This window comes from Amyelois transitella, chromosome 10, assembly GCF_032362555.1.
Source record: "Amyelois transitella isolate CPQ chromosome 10, ilAmyTran1.1, whole genome shotgun sequence".
In the NCBI taxonomy this organism is placed as follows: domain Eukaryota; kingdom Metazoa; phylum Arthropoda; class Insecta; order Lepidoptera; family Pyralidae; genus Amyelois; species Amyelois transitella.
The window spans coordinates 9,501,838-9,515,893 of NC_083513.1; the positions used below are offsets into that span (position 1 = coordinate 9,501,838).

General features: G+C 34.1%; 1 protein-coding gene across 1 annotated transcript in view; it reads left to right on the top strand.

Annotated features, from left to right (window-relative positions):
- LOC106133101 (CCR4-NOT transcription complex subunit 6) overlaps positions 1-14,056 on the top strand; it is a 140,239-nt gene that overhangs the window by 84,523 nt on the left and 41,660 nt on the right. The window lies entirely within an intron of this gene.

A 14,056-nucleotide genomic window follows, 5' to 3' on the forward strand; every position in this document is an offset into this window, starting at 1 on the left:
CTTGCAAAGGCGGACTTATCCCATGAAGGACTTATTGATTTTATATAAACGAGATAATTCGCGGTTTAAACCTCGAACTCTTTCATGTAATGTTTTTTGTTATTTAGCTACAATTTATCGTTATTCACTTATATATAAATTTCTCAAACAAATTTGTATAATATTTATATAAAAAATAAAAACATTATAAAAAATAATTAAGATCTTCACCAGCAGCAGACTGTGACTCAAGCTACCGGTAGTTAGGCCTGCCGAGAAAGAAACCTGACGATGCGTTCCGTGTCCAGAAATACTTAAGGCCTTCTGCATCTCATATTATTTTTATATAAGAATTTTTTTTTTTAACTGCTTCACATATCTTTGTGACCATGGCACAGTCGACACAGAGCAGTGTACGGCGGCGTTGTCTCTGAATCACTCCATCGACAAAGTTCAACCCGCAGCGTGAATGCTAAGAGGGTAGATTAGTCATGCAACGCACTCACATTCTGTCTTTCACACGCGTCGAACAAGATCCACGAATGATAATAACCACTATGCAACGCCGACGGTCGATATTTACGATTTGACTCATTGTCGGCTAGAATAAATACGCAGACAACGTAAATGTTGTGTTGACAATATGTGGTATCCCGGCTAAAAGAATTTCCTTCATTTAAAATCGAATTTGTAATGAATTTGTTTTCTAAATTATTATCAGGGTCCATTGTTCTTTGTCTTGATAATATTATACAATGCAAAAGTAACCCAGTAACAAATCAACCTCCAGTTAGGATAAAAGTAACTAATAAATAAATAACCTTTTAGCCCGATAAGTTTTTATACTAAGCGTCTTCCATCTGCAACCTTTACAGGGGAACCTACCTACCTAACCCATATTGGATCAAGGATATATATATGTGATATCTTACGTAAAAGTAGTAGACATCATATTGCAAATTCTCTCATTGGCCAACAGAAATAAACGAATCGTTTACTTTTTTTCCAAACACAGCGATACACAACGTAATTTATGCCATTTATCTCGTATCTATTCGTATCATCTGTCTAATTAATGAACTGTAATCGTGCCACTGTCCAGTTGCATTTCGCATTAATCTCTTGCTGTGTTGTGTATGTTAGTAAGCTTGTTATGCCAATTAATTTATCAGTATCATTTACTAGTTGTACATATACTATGTTAATATTTTGAAGCAATGTTACAAGTAGTTGAACGCGAAGGCACTATTAAAATACTTATAGCGAGGTTTTCAAAGTATCTTTAATTTACAATTGCGATTAATCAATCCGCCTTCATTGTATTAGTAAATATCTGACATACTCTATAATCTAAATAAACGTAAGTTAGCTAACACTTTCATTGGAGGCAATTTGTTGCGTCAATGTATACTTGTCTTCAAGTTCCCCTCTATTTCTCTCTGTTATTTGCGACCTTGTCTTTATTTTGTAATTTGGGCTGATGCTCAAGAATAAGAAACTTAATCGTTGCGAGATAAAATAACGGACGCTAAACGCAGAAATTAATTTCTTACGTTTAATTTGGAATTATCCATCGAAAAACTAAAACGATCTGTGTACAATTAAAGTGTTTTAACTTTAAGAGGTGAAAAACATTATCTTCCGTTATCATCAAAATGAAATGTTTTAAAGTTAAGATACTGTCATTACCAATTTATCTGATATCGCGGCATCGTCAATTACTCATGCAAATGTCTTCCTCCCATGAATATTCAATCGGTTCTTTTTATTGTCAACTTTTTTTTTTGGAGCTGTCAGTAGCTTTTCTCTGCCATTAAACGGTTTGTAACAAGTAGGCTGTAGTGAAACCAGCGGTGCCAAGTCTCGCCTAGTACATTTAGCCGCTAATGGCACTGTGCGGCTGTGCCAATGTGCAAATGTTCCCCATTTTGTATTTTATTTGCACTGTTTATTACAGTACAGAACTGATGTGGTTCTTTGATTGTATATGTAAAGATGTACTTGGGAATAACGAGATCTTAGAGTGCGAATCTACCATAATTGGAAGGTCGATTGACATTGACACTTAAATTTATGTTATATCTACTCGTGGTGGACGGTTTCGCTCGCCTGATTTTTTTTATTAACTCTAACACACGAGATTTTCTCTTTTGGTATTTTGTTATATTTTTTAATTCTTCGGACCTCTGCCAGTTAAAGTCTTGGGAAATCATTTTTTTAAACACAAATAAAATTGTTTAAATGTTTATTGCATGGAATAGTCTCAATTTAAATTGATATCCAACTAAATGCATCTGTAGCACGTCGCGATCGTCGTATTTTTCTCACGCATGGCGTTGTCCATGTGTGCATATTGCGATTAAAATTATAAATACCAAATTTAATAAAAGACATATTAAAAGCCGCAAGTTTAGATATCTTTGTTTCTCAGCAGCTCGGGTTAAGATCGTAAACTAACCCTCTATTACGATCACAGAGGCGTAAAAACACAATAATATTCACCCCTCTGATTCAAATTCTCCGGTGTCAAAAAGTAAATCTTTTCTGCTTTCGTTTGAAGTCAACATTTCTAAAGGTTTGCGACATTGGATACATTATTTCCAAAGGCGTTTAGTTACCGACGTTAAAAATATTCACCATAAGTTCGAAATATTTTTATATTAAATCTGTATTTTCACGTTTGATAACGTCGATATGGGCTTAAATTATTTATCTCCATGATGTAGTAATAGCACTATGATACTTGTATGTGACAAGTAAAAATTTCTAAATATTTGAAAGAATGAATGAAATGAATTAAAAGTAATCGTAGAATAATTAAGGTTTATAATTTAACAAATAATAAATAACCAAGTTGCATGAAGTAACACAAAACAAAATGACATAAACACGGTATGTAACAATGTGTCATTCTATTACCAATACACGTTGATTCATTGTTCTAATGAACAAAGATCTGAGTCACAATTGTTAACTTTTTAGGACTTCTTTTAATCTCTAGGTAGTAGTATAATTTCAAGAGTTACGCCTCAAAATAGCAATTTTTAATAATAACTTGCTGATGCTCGCGACTTGTGGAAGAATCTTTCAATGCACTTCATAGGGTGTTCTTGTTACCAAAATAAATTGTACCCTATATATTTCCCAGGCTTAATATGTTTTATCAAAATCCTTTTTTTAGTTTAAGTTTAAAATAAATCCTTCACTCCTGGTTTTTTTTTTTCATGTTCCTGTCCTTCCATAACTAAATTGCTTCCCCAATCATGTTTTTGACAAAAAAATAATTTACTGTTGTTATATTTACTGATAATTAATTATGTATTAAACATTGTTCCAGGTAAGGGATAATATCGACACGACGTGGTTCTTTTTTAGTAATTAATTTAAACATACAGAAGATAATAAGTTTTCTTTTGGTAAGTTTAGACTCGTGTCACTCGATTATAAGTGATGAAATAATGTACACTAGTCGTAAACTAGTTAGTAGATCTAATGGCTGAAAATACAGGACGAATAATATCAGATTTCTTATATGAAGTCATTCATACTAAACATAGGTATTATTATATTCATAGTACCGTATAAACATATGATATACATAAAAAGCAGGGGTTTCTGGTTATTGCGGTGTAACCTATCATTTGAATAAGAATTCTCTAAAAATTTTCCGTTCGTTATTTTTTATAAGATCATCGGCCGCCATTAAAGGACCCCAATGGAGTTCCACGTCGGTATTTATTTAATTTGTGGCCATGAACGTATTCGAAATATTCAGTTTTATGTCTCTTTATGCTCCTCTGTTTGAATGTCATGGCTCCATTACAGATAGCGCGCTCATTCGAAACTGGTCCTCCTTTACTCTTTTATTTTCCATTGAGATACGAGGTAGTGTCAATAAACGTACCAGTTTATATTTTTATTTGTTTTTAAGTATCTTATCAATGTGATAGGTAACATTTGGTATGATGTTAACGTCATGATAATAGAACAGGTTTTGTTGAAATTTATAAGAAGAGATTTTTTTTAACTTCTGCAATATATTCGGAAAATGAATCCTCGCTAAATAAATTCTCGTTTTAAATGCTTACTATAACCAATACAATAATAGTCCGTGATTCAGAAATCTGTTTCCCCAACTGCGGTTAGCTGCACGCTTTCTAACTCCTGAACTGTCTATAGTTCACCATCAACTTTCCAAAGAGGCGATAGAACGGCGCCAGTGGATTTCCATATAGAATGCTTATTGTCTCCTCGATGCTAGATATATTGCTTGTACAAATTATTGACTGCACGTCTGCACTATGGGATGCATGTTAAATTGACTAGATTAGCATAATGCGATTGTGAATAGAGCCGGCAAAAGCAGTACTTGTAGATGCCTTGAACATACATACAATCACGCCTCTTTCCCGTAGAGGTAGGCAAACAATAATATCTTTTCACTTGCCGCTATCTCTGAAAACTTCGATCGCTTCATCCACATTCATAACTGTCTTTATGCAGAGGTCGTCGGTTTTCGCAATGGCACTACTGGTAATAGCATGTTTTTATGTTCAACCAGCAAAATAGAGATCAAAATTACAGCCAGTCAAATAACTTGTTCAGTTTTATTCTTAATCACATATCTCGAATCTGTCGCACATAAGATTATGATCATCTTGGCGTGTCGATGTCATAGCAACGATTAGCTTTAGTTATTTGTATAATCACGTACATCAAAGGCGTCATCTGTTCATTTCTTAAGATCTCTGCATAATTTATTTGTTACATTCATGTTGATCATGTGTTCATGTTTTAGTTACCTCAAGTTTAGAGTACTCTTGACCTAAACTTCGTCTATATGATCAAGGATTACGTTAATCTTATTTGAGTATGCTTCGTTAAAACGACAAAAAGTATTATTAAATTGATGTGATATGTGTCCGACAATAGCTTTATGACTGATATCAATAAAGGAAAGTCTTAACTCTATTAGTCACAGGAAATGTTTCATGTAATCGCTCGTACATTCGTGTTTGAATAGAAATAAAAAGAAAACAGAACACACATAATATGTTTATTTTCGAATTTTTGTTAAACGTAACAAGAGACCTTACTCGTACTGTGTGATGTTCTTCTTCAGTGAAAAATCTCTGGAAATTGAAATGAAATAGTAAGAAAATATTTGCTTATTTATTTTTAATTATAAAAAATATATATAGTTAATATAACTTTTATTAAAACTGTTATTATTTGATTTGTGTAAACATAAGATTTTATGAAGCAGAAAAACGAAGCACAATACTGAATTTATTTGTTTTATTGAAATTCAGTTCCCAGCGACGGCATGGATTCAAATTTAATCCTTCATTGTTAATCCTACATTTAGAGTTTCAATTTTGTTCGCTTCGTATTTTGTAAAGTGGAACGCATAATTAATGGGTCAAATGAAGCGTTCACTTCCGCTTCTTTCTCGGCTCATCGACTCATCTACATAGCCGTAAAACCCAATACAAAATACTCATATAAGTACATACAAAAATGAGATCATATCTTTTGGATATGAAGACGAAGGCACACAATACAATAAACAGTGACAAAGTGCTCATTTTGTTATATTATTTTTGAGTTTACACGAAAATAAGTAGTTTGTTTAATTGTATATTAATTTTTGGTATAGGTACCACTGAATATCACAAGTTTTTTGATTTTAATATTAGTGAGCATAACAATAATAACAAAGTTTATCATCCTCCCTTTTAGGTAATATAAGTTACAAATACAAACGTTATATAAGCAAAGATTTATTTTTTTCTTTTTAATATCATCATTGCTGCTCTGTAATTTGGACAGCATTAACACCGTCATGAGACTCTGAATATCTTTCGCAACGTAAATTCTTATTTGAATTTTGCTTGTAATTGTGCCTCCTCAGTTGTTCATATGGATCATGCTGGAGGAGGCATTAGTTCATTAGATTGTAATGTAATCATCGTCGCCGTAGAAAATTTTACAGGTGTGTTAGTTGCCTTAACATATCATGGCGATAAGCATCGCTCGATAAACTAATCACTTAAAAAAAACGGAGCACGCACGAATGGCCACGGATCCTCCGTTCCTTCATTCGGAATTCCATTAATCTATATCCTTTGATCACATATCTCGCGCTCAAAGACTACCCGCCTTATTTACAGCGTTATACAATGTTGTAAGAGTTCTGTGCTACTTCTTTGATTCCATCTTTTTTTTTGTAAGTACTTTCTGATCACAGTGAGTAGTAATCTGTATCAAAAACATTTTTTATTTTCTTGAACAGTTTTACAATTTTACAAGTGATCTTCTCTAAAAGACTTACTTGGCTGGCTGTTAGCCTGAGTTGACCATCGAAGCGCGAAAGTTAATTAAGACGATCGTTACTCAATCATATAACAGTCATTCATTCATATAATCATGTCTCCCCGCAAGGGATAACCCTTGCGCAGCAGTCATAAAAGACTTAATGATAGAAATGATATTCAAATAGTTAGCCCATCGCCTAAAAGAAGAATCCCAGTTTTATAAGCCAATCCCTTAGTCGCCTTTTACGACATCCGTTAAAAAGGAAAAAAGGTGAAGTGGTCGAATTCCCTTTTTATATTAGTGCCGAGAACCACACGGCCCCAACATAGAGTAGTCGTATGACATAGAGTAGTCAAAACTTTACAAAATATACCATCCTCTTAAACCATAAACAGACAGTTGTCAGTTCCCACAAGATTTTCAAGGTGTTTGTTAGCTCGGAAAGGGGTCAGGGAATGAAAAAAAACACGATACAAACACGGCTTTCTACCTCGGTGAAAGTCGTGTGTCCTTCAGCCTCCAGTAAATAGGGCGACGATGATTTAAACGCTCTTAATGGCGTCGCACTTTGTGCTCGGGCACTCGGGCTTTATTTGAACTTTTCCTTTTATATAGATTTGTTTTTGACGTCGCTTATTCGAGTGCTGGAATATTCATTAACCTTCTTTGAAAGAATCGTGACATTTGTTTTAATTTGAACGGCCGCTCTGGAAATGAATGTCGTTTTTAAAAGTTCATAATATTTAAAGGCTAGTACATAAAACACTTTGGTATGAATAAGATGAACTGTATCTAACTGTTTGTTCTAAATTTTACCAGATGCTTAGCAAATTTATCAATATGTTTTTACAGTAAAACAAATTTCTTGTTGGTAATTTTCATGAGCATGTTGTTCAATCATAAGAATATTGTAACCTTTACAGCTATAGGTCATTTAAAAATTAAGAACTTCCTCTCTGAGAACGAAAAAGAAATAGTTAACGTTGGGCCTCTCCCGCTATCCCTGTATTTCATTATTGAGCCGTACAGCATTAACGAGGCCTTTGAGTCTTTTGACTATTGGATTGTGTGTGTCAATCGATGGGATTAAAACGTGATGCTCCGCTCCATATTATTTTAAAATTGCGATGCCCAACAAGATTCATATTGTACCTACTATAAGCAGTAAATGTAATTCAACCGAGGTACGTTATGATATGCAATAAAGATTTTGAATTGAATTGATGAGTGAGTGTGAGAAACGCACACACAAAACTTATTTCACTGTATTGAAAGGAGCTTTTTCTAGAGGTGAAAGCTGAACATACGTCCTTGAGACTGTATTTAGGACGGCGAGCGATGATTAACTAGTTTCTTAATGCTGTTCTTTATATCGAAAAACTAAGCTAAACATTCTTTCCTTTTTAAATATATTAAATATATCTATCAGTTCCGATTTTCTTCACAATAGTTTACTTCTAACTTTTCAGATCCATAATTTATTGAAAACTAGCAATAACGCGCAGCCTACTACTAGCATTTAAGCTATAAATTCGCCTGCGCTAATTTAGCGCCACCTACATAATAATACAGATTTTTCGCAATTCCCTTGAGCTTCAGTTTTTACAGAGATGAAAGGTAACGTATTATGGCCCTTCTCCGTACTCCATGCTGCGCTATATGATTGCAAAATTCAATGACGATCGTTGCATTGGTTTAACCGTGAAGAGTTAAAAATACGTGAGTTAATTTTTTGTTTGTTAAGTATCTGACGTAAGGTTGATAATATTAGTTTTAGAAAAATTTAAACCCAAATTTTTCCAGAACAATGCACAACACATTCACACGAGTTGTTGATATTATAAAATCATACGGCAGGCCGGACCGTTACGTCGGGTGCATAGTAATGTTATCATACGAGCGTAGAACAAAAGATTTTGTGAATACAGGACAGATCAGATTTATCCGCTGTTTACAAAATCAAATAAATGCTAATAGCAACCGTTATCTGACGCCTGTATATAGGGTTGCCATTGCCATTTATATGGCCGAATAGATCTACGAGTTTTTTCAATTATTTGGGTAAAAATACCGGAGATTGTATTTCTAAGAGTAAAAAAAATGTAGAAGAAGCTTTCTTAATTATTACCTGGGGCGGCTTATTTCATAAATACAATATCATTTACTTTATCACTTACTGGATAGACATAGCCAACAGTTTCGAAAATACTAAAAGGTCACGTTCAGATGGATAGCTTAATGATAGCATTGAGATTTAGAATTCCGAAAACTTAGATCTCGCGAACATTGTTTACTTAAATGTGAATGTCTCATAAAGTACTTAATCAATTATGTTCCGTCAACTAAAAATACAGGTAGATCTTATATACTTTTTAAATTTCATCAAAATCAGATTCTTAAAAATACGTGAGTTAATTTTCGAAATTTGTCACGTTACAAACATACACGCATTCATACATAAAAAAGAGTATTTTCGCCTAACAAAAACCAGACAAGCCAAGCCACCATATTTGGCCGGACAGGCAATGAAAGACTTATGACGTATGTCTAGCTTTATTCTAACGCCTGGCAACCCTACACATACGTAAAGTTTTAGCAGCTATTTTGCGGTATTTAATAACGGAGTAACAAACGTGGTTCCACTTTATGCAACCATTATACGTTTTTAATTCGACTATTGCTTGCTTTTTTAACATGAAAAAAAAGAACATACTGACATAATTTTTTTTATATTAATCCATTAGCTGCCGAGGAATTCGTTATGTGTGCGATTGCGAATGTAAAGTGAATAGATGTACTTGACGTTGAATATTTTGTATGTGAATTAGTTTTTTAACCTTAACATTTGTTTATACGGTTGGTTGGTACATGAAGCAAAGTTAACGTTTTTAATGATTCTTTCCTTGATGTGAATGTGAACTGACCCAATGAGAATTTTTGGTCAGTAATCTTTTATGTGTGAAATTTTAAGTTAATATCTTATGTCTTTATAAAAAAAAATCTTTTCTTTTCAAGACCTATCAAGAATGATTACGCTATAAGACAAAGACAGGATTTGTTACTTTATACAAACCAAACACTGGCCAGGACTAGAAAACGCAAACATTTCGTAAATATTTGATATGCAAACATCAAGTATAAATTCGAGAATTGACACCATTCCGTCAGTCCTAGTATTTATAGAGACAACAGGGCGACATGACACCGCGGCGGCTACCTACGGGTAAATGACCACCTGACCCATATATATCCACCTCCGACTTTCACCGGAGGCCGTTCACCCGGGAACCGGCGCGTAAACACCCGTTCCAATTTCAAATTGGGAACTCGAAGCCCCATTTATCGAGGGCGCATTCCAATTAAGAGGTCGTTACGTACATCTTATGCAATTAGTTCCGGCCGCTCATTCTATGGGAAGACACTTTTTTTTAATTATGTAATTTAAAAACGTTACACCGTGCCAGTTATTGTGCTTTTAAATTTACTAAGCAGTAGCCGATGTCTATTAGAAAGACCAGTAGCTTCGATCGTTAGTCAAATCACAAAGTCATTTTAACTTTCACAATCGAATTACTGCTGATCGTTAGTTGCATGGCAGCGAAAAATAACAACTGTAAAATGTATCCATCCCATGTTCAATAATCCATTATTAAGTAAGTACTTAATTAAGAAGAGGTAAAAGCCAAGCCATAGAAAGTAAATTGTAAGTAGAAAAGACTATTATTTTCAAAATGAAAATAAACTACCGCAAAAGCCTTTTAAAATGGCAATAAGAGTAGCTGAAAGTTTTCTATTCCAAGGTCTCTAAGGCTAACAGTGTTGTTTATTTAATTTACATACAAACGTGACTTTTCACGTCTTTATCCCTTGTGGGGTAGACAGAACCAACAGTCTTAAGGACTGAAACGCCACGTTCAGCTTTACTGTGTATTGCTTAATGATGGAATTGAGATTCAAATATATAATGTTGTCACTATATGATGCTAGCCTACCGCCTTAAAGAAGAATATCAAAGTTCATTAGCCTTTCCCTTGGTTTAACTTGGCAATCAATTTATTTAATTATTTTATCTTAATAGGTAAATATATTCATCCTTTATTAGGCAGGTTTATGCCGCAATCGACATAGTTGCATACGCCGCCATTGTAGAGAGCCGTGTGATTCCCACAAGAATCGATTCTATTACAAAACAAATCGATTCTTGTCCCCGATGGCGACTTGTTGAAGGTTTTGTAATAATTACTCGTTTCGAAACAGTAGACAAATTATGTAGACACAGCAGGGGCTAGACTACTGAAGATGACTATTATTGGCAAATTTATCTGTCCAATTCGACATGAGAAAGACTGAACTTATTATATGACAATAAATAAATACGGTACACCGTCCGTTGCTTATCCCGGTTGCTACGACTAGACACTCCTTAATTTTAGTTTGACATTTTATAGACAATGACGTTGACCACATATCGATATTTTTGCTCCGATTGCTAGGGTTGTCTCTCAACGAAAGATAATTGAATACTTTCTGAAAATTCGTTATTTTATTAGGCGAAGTGCTCGCAATCTCTTTAAATCTCAATTTCATTAATCCATCTAGTTAAACTTAGGCATCATGTCTTTTAAATGTTAGCTTCTGTCTTTTAAGGCGTAAAGTCGGTATTTGCGTGTATGCAACTATACTGTCCAGACAAAATTAACTGCTTCAACGTTCGCCGCTTCAATAATACCTAATCTAATTTTCTAGAACGTACTAACACACTTATTATTACCTAGTTCTGGAACAACAGAGCTGCTTTATTGTTTCCCAGTCGCAAACATCCTCGATGAGTTATCACAATGATCTGTATGTAACTAATTCGAACCACTATTGTTGACCACCGGTGTGAACAAAGAGATGTTTGCATACTGCCTTCATCTGGCGGTATTAAGTTCTAGCAAGATTAGTTACTGTGCATCTGAGTTTATGTTGTTTTATTTTTTTATTCGAACATTGACCAAATCTACTACTAGAAGAGCGTGACAAAAACCTTATAATTAGATTCGAACGGAAACTGACATGAACGAACATTTGAGTATTCACAATTCACATGAAGTTTTAATTGTATTGATGTTTTTTTTATTGTGATAGTTGAGAAAAGTTCGAATTTATAAACTAATTTCCTAGAAACTTCGTCTCAGATCATCGACACTCGAAATATTTCTGACACTATTCAGGACAATCTGATGTAAATTCATAAAGCAGAACATTGAGTGTTCCAAGTCTGTTTTTAATAGCATTTTATCCGGCGAAAGTCAAATAAAAGCGTCGCCGATTAAACAGTTTATTGAAAGCCGATTGTGACTCCGAACGAGAGCGCTCGCAACGCGTAAAACCGGGGATAATATCATTACGCTTTCTAAAATGTTTCTTATTTCATTGAGAGAAAATGTACTTCAATATGCTTGAGACTGATCGTGAATGCTGTATAATAATAACAATCGGTAAATGCATTGGAGATTGATTTCCTTTTTGTGATAACTTATTATCACGTGAAATTTATTCGATCTTGTCAAAATAACAGATAGGTAGAGACACCTCTGGTACATAGGATCGAAACTGTGAACAGAATCCCGCTACAACAAACATGCATTTACCTTGTAAACATATAGTATCTTGTGTTTACTGCTATAAACACTGAAAAGTTTTTATAAAATCTATGAATATATAATTCCATGAAAAGTAACTATGATGTAAATAAATAAATATATACGGTACAAATTACACGGATTGAGATAGCCTCGAACCTTTAAAAAAAGTTCGTTTATCATCATCCCTTGGCCGGGATTCGAACCCGGTAGCTATCGTGTCACAGACAAACGCACTAGCGCTGCGCCACAGGTGACGTACTTCATTACTTGTCGAGTCTTTACGCTTGAAGACAAATGACTGACAAGTTAACGTTTTCTAATTTTCCAATGATAACATTAGACGTTATTGGACTGCCGATTCATGGTCAACTAAGTCGTGCGTGCTCTGAATATTGTCGTGTGCATAAAAACCTAAACACGCATTTGAATTGCAGATCCGTAACAGCAATTGAAACAGATGCATATCTAACAGCAATAAACAATGAGATTTCCTGACTGATTTTTGATAAGGTTGTGGGGTAGGTTCTATTTGGTAGAGGAACGTGAAACAACGGATAATTAAAGGGTTTTGACGTTATTTACCCTAACAACAGCGTGGTAGTATAGGATCACTCCATATGTTTCCCATGGAGGTCGTAACTGGCGACTAAGGGGAAGGCTAATACACTTGAGATTCCTCTTATAGGCGATTGGCTAGCAATCTGTCACTATTTGATACGAGTATTCAGTTCCATCTTTAAGCTATACAGGTGAACGTGGTCTTTCAGTCTTTTTGAAACTGTTGTCTTTGCCATTCTCGACATATAAACTGACACATTAAACGTGTAGTTCTGTTCAACGTATCCAATCAGTTTCCATTATTTAACAGTTAATAGAAAGAAGCACCTCATTTTAACAGTAAAGGAAGTATTTTTTTACTTAATTATATTTAAAACCAACTCATTAAATTCTTTAATATCACCAATCACTAATGGACAAGTAAGTACTTAATTCCAAGAAATCTCGTGATAATTTGCTCTTCCTCATAAGATTAAATTTTTTTGGATCAACGTTCTCGCATCGAATGGCTTATTAAATGCAACACAAAACTTGCATCTTTCGAGGTAAACCGGGCCTGTATTCAAAACTGAAGGGACAAGTGGACCTTGAAGTAATGCCGACTGCATTCGAGATGCGGTAGAACTATCTATACTGTATCAGGGCTTGGCTAGCCTTCGGATTAAACGAGGCTGCTAGATAGGCACGATTCAGACGGCTCGAGATCTGAATAACGATGTTCACGCGAATGTATCGTCATTACCCGATGAATGTTTACTTCTATCTTAAATGTTATATCTTGTATTTTGTTCTTTCTTATATAATGCTTTTACAAACAAACAAAGAAATATCCACAGTTCCATTTTTCGATTGTTTTCATTACTAGAACTTTGCTTGTAATATTTTTAAGCGAACCGACCCTCGTTACCTTAATTCCCAATTTATTATCAGTCTATTTTATCAACTTGTTTTGTATTTACCGTTGATTGTTCGATGTTACCAATTTCCAAAACCTTATTGTCTAGTCACCATTTTATAAGTTTTATCATCTTTGTTGTAGAAAAATTCCAAATGATATCTCGGTCATCACGATCATATACTGTTATGAACATCATTGCAATTCAGCCGGATTAATACGTCGACAGTCATCTTAATTAGGCATTTTGTTTGCTTTTAATTGTTTTTAATAATAGAATGACGTTTGTTGTTTGCTGAGTGATTATGTTGCGATTTTGATGATAATTCCTTGTTATTGTTTGAAAAGAATTTAGAGGTTCATAAAGTCGAAATTCTGATCATATTTATTTGATGAAACAAACTCTTGAAATTTTTAAGACATAATGATTGTTTTTAGTGTTATTTCTGAAGCTTTTCAGACATTTTCATCTGGTGGTAGTCACAGAGTTCTTTATGATTTAGAACAAAAGTTTGTTAAAATTTGCATACTTATATAGATCTATATTTAATATATAAAAATCTATTATAGGCATATTTATTTTAACATGATTTTAAGAAAATAAGAGTCATTAGATACTCAATGTGACACAAGGTCCGGGTATTGTTCTAAATCAATAATAATTATTGGTAGCATC